The sequence below is a fragment of the Nicotiana tabacum genome, chromosome 23, assembly GCF_000715075.1.
Source record: "Nicotiana tabacum cultivar K326 chromosome 23, ASM71507v2, whole genome shotgun sequence".
NCBI lineage: Eukaryota > Viridiplantae > Streptophyta > Magnoliopsida > Solanales > Solanaceae > Nicotiana > Nicotiana tabacum.
Window position 1 is genome coordinate 100,929,450 of NC_134102.1, and position 7,089 is coordinate 100,936,538.

Here is a 7,089-nt window from a genome sequence, read left to right on the forward strand (position 1 = left end):
CAGCTATTTTCAAAGATGAGCAAATGCTCTTTTGGAGTCCAAATGATTGAATACTTGGGTCACTTCATCACTGCTGAAGGTGTCTCAATAGACCCCCAGAAAATTGCAGCTATACAGAACTGGCCCATTCCCAACAATCTAAAACAATTGAGAGAATTTCTGGGATTAGTAGGCTACTAGAATCAACGGGAATAGTGAATACAGTAAGGAAAAATGCACGGTATCACCCTTCGTTCTTTTACTCTCAATCTAACCATAAAATCAATAGAAACGTCACGGCATCACCCTTCGTGCTTTTACACTCACAATATGGTACGGCATCACCCTTCGTGCTTTTACACTCACAATATGGCACGGCATCACCCTTCGTGCATTAACACTCACAATATGGCACGGCATCACCCTTCGTGCATTAACTCTCATATCATGACACGGCATCACCCTTCGTGCATTAACACTCTCCGTTACCATAATGCAATGCATAAATAATAACAGGGAGATATAATAACAAGTACAAACCTTACTTCAACATTTGGTTCCACAATATAAATCTCAACTTTTAAATAAATACTCGATTACCAACAGAAAATCTGTAAACATGATAATGACGATCAATTTAACAACACTAGTATAAACATGTAGCAATTAGGCATAGGAAGAGACAATATAAGAAAACGGAAGAAACATGGAAAAACAGGTAAATTGGCGGCGCATAAGTACTCGTCACCTCACATATACGCCGCTCACATGAATTTCACTTAGCAAATAATCTAAGGTTCTTAATTCCCTCAAGTCAGGGTTATACACAACACTTACCTTACTTCGAAGGCCACTTAATTCTCAATCACAGTTTTTCTTTTGTAATTCACCTCCAAACCACTCGTATCTATTCATAAATGACTCAATAATATCAAATATTGCTAAAGGAATCAATTATATTGCATAAATTAAATTTTCCTCCAAAAAGTCGAAAAATCGACCCCGGGCCCGCTTGGTCAAAATCCGAGGTTCGGACCAAAATCCTTTTACCCATTCACCCCCGAGCCCGAATATGTAATTAGTTTTGGAATCCGACCTCAAATTGAGGTCTAAATTCCCAAATCCCTAGTTTTCACCCTAACCCCTAATTCTACCGTGAAAAATCTAGATTTTAGGTTAATGATTCATAAAATGTAATGGGTAATTGAAAGAAAATAGTTTAGAAGCATTTACCAACACTTTGGGGAAGAAAATGACTCTTGAAAATCGACTATACCCGTTTGGTTCTTGAAACATGTTGAAGAAATGGCTAAAACCCGTGTTTGATTCTGTTTTATGGACTGGGCGACAGTGTTCATCGCGATTGCGGGAACACTGTCGCGTTCGCAAAGAGCATCCTCCTAAGGACTTACGCGATCGCGGGAGGCTTTACGCGTTCGCGAAGGCTTAGCCCGCCTTACCTTCGCGTTCGCGTAGAGCTTCCCAGGTCCCCCTGCCCAGCATAGCTAGAGCTACGCGTTCGCATTCGACCTGTCGCGTTCGCGTAGAGCAACTCCCCCAATGCTCCGCAACCATGGTCTTGCGTTTGCGTAGAGTAAATCCTCCCACAGCCTAGTTTCCCCTTCGCGGTCTCATGCGTAGAGTAAATCCTCCCCCAGCCTAGTTTCCCCTTCGCGATCGCGAGAGTGACTACGCGGTCGCGAAGTACAGTATTACAGACATCAAATATAGCAAAAATATCAAATTTTTCCAAGTTCAAAACATCCCGTGGCCTATCCGAAACTTACCCGAGCCCTCGGGGCTCTAAACCAAGCATGCACACAAGTCTAAAAACATCATACGGACTTGCTCGCGCGATCAAATTGCGAAAATAACACCTAGAACTACGAATTTAGTACCAAATCAAATGAAATTCTCAAGAACACTTTAAAATTTCTATTTTCTCAACTGGACGTCCATAGCACGTGAGTTGTCCGTGCAGCACGTGAGTTGTCTGTGCAGATTATAGCGCTTGGGCTGAAGGAGCCCCTCCGGAGTCTCTACACACCCCCAGTGAGCGCAGGTACCCACTGAGTGCGAGTGCCGAGTGCCGAGTTCTGAGTGTGAGTGCCAAACAAACAGGGTCAGGTACCTCCCAGAACTGGAAGACACGTTAACCATCTTTGTTTACGAATAAAGGAGGTGTAAACACAGAAGAGTCAAGGGTAGCAGAAGCCGCCAGAATTAGTGAAAGCAAACTACGGCAGTAAGATTAAGAGGGCAAGGATTCTGAACGAAAAATGAAGAAGAAGGAATGGAGATCCAATATTTAAATTGCGAAGAATAAGGCAAAGGATTATATATCCCTATTTATAAGAATTCAGGCATCAATATCGAGAAAGCAAACTGTCATTACACAGCTCAGGAATCGAAACGGCAGAGGCACGGGAAACGACGCGAGGGGTAAATAGAAAAAGAGATAAGGGGAGTGAGGGGTAATTCTCATTTGATCAGAACACTTTTTGAGAAGACGACTCTCTTTGAAAAGGGCACTACCTTTTTATAAAGATTCTCGTTCATATTATTCATCACGTTTCCATCAGATCCAAGGATTGTTCATACAAATCTTGGATCTATCTATCATTCACCGTTGTCAGGCAGAATATTCTCTTTGTCCACTTATTATCGGGTGAATCATTCTTCTTATTTACATAAATGCCATTTATTAACATTTATTGCTAGTATGTCTCATTTGATATTCTAGTTGTAAGGAAATTGCATATTTATTGTCATTAATCATATGCAAACTTTGTCTCTCACATCGTGGATCCTTGTGCTTAATATCTAAAGTTATTATCCTTAACTAGGTTTAACCCTTCATTATTAAATTTAACAGTTTAACCTGAGATTATATTTCTCGATCAAATAGCTAACACAGTCCTTGGATTGATAAAGTGGCAAATAATAATATGGGTGATTCTTCTAATAAGATGCTTATATACATGATGAACAACTTGAAATTTCACTACTAGAAATCTGGTAAAAATCGACCAAAAGAACCGACCAAAGTTGGTCGGTAATGGCCAATAACCGACCAAAACGCAACCATTTATGTGTGGACGATATTTTAGGGGTCGGAAAGGAATACCGACCAAAGTTGGTCCGAAAGTATCGACCAACTTTGGTCGGTCAATTAAATTCAAAAAAAAAATATTGCGAAATATGTAGTGCTTTATGCCCGGCACTTTTTTTATTCATGTCGAAATATGTAGTGCTTTATGCCCGGCACTGCAAAATAGTAAGAGATTTATTTCTTAGATTTTCATATGGCCAAAGCGCTCCGTTGACAAATTCTATATCTCAAGATATGCGGTAGTGAATCTTTAGGGGTAAGCATTTACAGGGATGACAAAAATGAAGACTCTATGCACCTCTCGAACTCATAATCTGGAAATATATTTATTTCTTCTTTCATTACTTGGCCTTCTTTTCCCTGAATTATTTATATCAAATAAAATTCATTAACTGTATCTCTTTATTTAATTAGTAACGTACAATTGTACTCATTATTCTTTTAGACACAAACAACATTTAAAAACGATATTTAGCCAAGGAATTTCTTACTATTCGTTCTTCCTTCTTGTAATCTATGTTTTGAATATAAAGTTAGAGAACTGAAACTGAAAATATTTAATAGGAGTAGTGATACATATGTAATGCTAATATTAAATGGTGGAAAATTCATTCCCCCTTTATATATTTTTCTTAATTATTGTTCCTGTTCCTCTTCCTCTTCTTCTCACTCCATTACGTATGAATTCAATGTGTAGTATTCATTTGGAATGTAAAACGTTTCCAATACTTTTTTTCGTAAAAATAAATGCAAAATTATATGTAAATAGGATACTTGTTTCGGTTGAAGCAACATTCACTAGTGTTGGCTTAAAAGAATTCATCACTTTTTCTTACTATCATTAAATGTTGTTGAGATTACAGCCCGTTGTCCCTAATTTTAAAGACAATATTGCACTAGAATTGGTAGGGTGTGCCAGGCCAAGGCAATAGTGCAACGCCAAGGCGACACGTGAAAGCCCCGATAGCAAGCTACCATGGTAGACTCTCCCCTTTAAAAAATTGAAAGTTAATATCGTGTGAGTCGATGACTCACATATCAGATATTAAACTGATAAGAACAGATACTACACTTGATCTTAGCCAAAAGGCCGAGAAAGGTATGCTTTTCTTCTTCTCGAGTCCCTTAATTTATACCTGATGCTTCTGCTTCTTCTTTTCTCACCCTCGATGTGGGAATAAAATAGCAAGACCAGATAAAGTTCCTTTCATAAAAAACTGAAAGCCTTTTCTTATAGTTACGGCCAAATCTTTGCTTTGCTCGTAGAATATGCTTCCTTAGAAAACAGCTTATTGAGTTCTTTTAACTGGTCATGTAAGTCTTTTATGTTTAATTAATATATAATCCCTGTGCCATTGGAAGAATGCTATGTTTAGTTTACCCAATTTGCTCCAACGTTGAAACTCTTACAAATTACAAATAAACTCAAACTACACTGGCTAATAGCATTTCAAAAGACTTTTTTGGGGCAAAACCTCAAACAGAAGAACATTAAATGCATAGGTTATAGCAACATTTAAAACAAGTATCTGTCTGAGCACAAACAGCCTTACCTGCCTAATAATTTCGTTTTTCATTTTTATTGTTTTTGCAGTGAATTTCTGATTAACCGTGCTTTTATAAGTCATTCAATAGTATGCATATCTCTACTCAGACTATATGACCAGTGACAGGTTAACATAAAAAACATTAGTGCATCCATAACCTTCAAATCGTAGCTTGGAGGTGCAGGAAGGTGTGGAAAAAGGATGGCGTTGTTAAGCCTTTGTAGTTTTTAGACAGTTATTGCTTCTAATAAAAACACTATCACAATAACTGGAATCCAATTCCTTCACAGCAACACTCCCAAAAGATCACTTTAATGAAACGTGGGCAATGGAACTGCCAAACACGAGAGTTTCTGCCTATAACAGTGGTTACATTTGTGAATTTCACAAATAGATAGAAGGATTATTTACTGGTTCTTTTGACCTTAAAGTACATTTAAGAGCTTATTTGTTGTGGGGTAATAGCAGCTTGCATTGTTTTAGTTATTTGTCAAAACAGGCTACGTTGTTTACAGCAATCACTAAACTTTGTTGACTAGAATTGGTGGGGTGTGCCAGGCCAAGGCAATAGTGCCAACGCCAAGGTGACACATGAAAGCCCCAATAGCAAGTTATCATGGTAGACTCTCCCCTTGAAAAAAATGTGAAACAATGTTAAGCTAATAGTATGTGTTTTATGGGCCAAATATATAAAAAAAAACACATTTGATCATTGCAGGACTGTGATCATATACTCTTGCTGTCATATAATGATCATATACTCTTGCTGTCATATAATGAACCTCAGATGCTGGCAATTTATTCACCCAGTCATTGTTGGTGATCACCTTGTCAATTCTACTTAGCACTCTATCCTGTCCTTCCTGTTAATTACTCCATGTATAAAAGCACCCCGATGATTTCAGTTCTTGAAGTCCACATTGTTCCACACATTCCTTAAACTCTTTTATTTGCTGCATATGTCACCTTGCTCCCCCAATCTATCCTCTTGGCTAAGTATAGAGTTGAAGTCTCCCATAATTGCCCACGCCCCTACCATTTGATTAGCTATCATCCTTATGTCTCTCCGCAAGTCAGACGTTAGTGCATGGTCATTGAATCAATACACCATTGTCACATTAATCCTCTTCCCTGTGGTACTGTGAGTTATGATACTATGAATGAGTTGTTCTATCACCATTTTTACTTTAATAGTGAAGACCTGAGGCCTCCACAATATCCATATTCTTCCTGCATTATGTTTAGAGTGATTTGTAGTATAAGACCACCCTGTGCAAAGATTAAGAGCAGCTTTATTTGCCTTAGCTCTCTTAATCTTTGTTTCTAAGAGCCCAAACAGTCCAACCTGTCGTCTTTGAAGGAATAGATTCACTTCCTTCTGTTTTGTTGTCCTGTTTAGTCCCCTGGTGTTCCAGAACCCAATACTATCCATTAGGGAGGTGGGGGTTAGGCCCCCCAATCCTCCCTGATTTGTTACCATTTCCTTGTAGCTCCATCTGCCTTTCCTTAGACTGCTCCTCCCCTTCATTCATTCCATTGATCTTGTTGCTCACTTGTGTAACTTCAGCATAGGTGTTGTGATTGCTTCCTCGACTTCTCCATGCTTTCTTACCTTATGCCACTTGCCATGCTTCATGTTTTTTTTTGTTATTTCCTGTCTGGTTCTTATTTCCTTTGTGTTTCCTGCTGCTTGTCATTGTTACTCCCATTTTCTATTAGGATAATGTCCCTTGCTTCATTGTATTGTTGTTCCTCTGGTTTCTCCTTCTCCTTGTAGCCATTTGTATTGTTATTGCCTGTTTCTTTGTTGATTTCCACCCTTGCCTTGTCCTGCCTTAGTTGCTTCCTACATTCTCTAATATCATGTCCAAAATTGCCACATGCTTTACAAAATACTGGTTTTCATTCATATTTAACCTCTTGCTCAATGATCGCACCACATTCATTCTCAAACATCACCATATCTGGATACATTTGATCTGGTTCAACTTCAACCAAAATTCTTGCAAATTGTAGCCTCTGCTTTTGTGTTGTTGCTCTGTCCGCTTTGAGTGGGTTGCCTACCATTCCTGCAATTTTTGTTAGAGCATTTTGACCCCAGTATTTGATATCCAGATTCATCAGTCTAATCCACACAGGTATTTTCTCAACCACCAGTTTGTCAAATTTAATGTCCTGTATTCATGGTTTAACCACCATTGGCTTTTTGTCAAACATTCTTATTCCTTCCTCTACCACCCTCTCCTTGTTCTCCGGTGAGTGGAATCTTACTATGAACACACCTCTGTTCACCTGGGCTATTTTATATATCCCCAATGATCCCCATACTCTTTTGAAGTAGCCCTCCATAACAGTTTGCGGTGGATTTGACCCTAGGACATAGCAAATTACTACAGATCTCCAGTAGATTATCTCATTCTTTATGTCATCCATTGTAATTTTCACATTTCC

At 38.6% G+C, this 7,089-nt stretch overlaps 1 non-coding gene across 1 annotated transcript; it reads right to left on the reverse strand.

Annotated features, from left to right (window-relative positions):
• Positions 1 to 3,996: 3,996 nt before the first annotated feature.
• LOC142177927 (U2 spliceosomal RNA) lies at positions 3,997 to 4,194 on the reverse strand. Its single transcript, XR_012706454.1, has one exon. It is a non-coding gene; the product is annotated as a U2 spliceosomal RNA (small nuclear RNA).
• Positions 4,195 to 7,089: the final 2,895 nt, after the last annotated feature.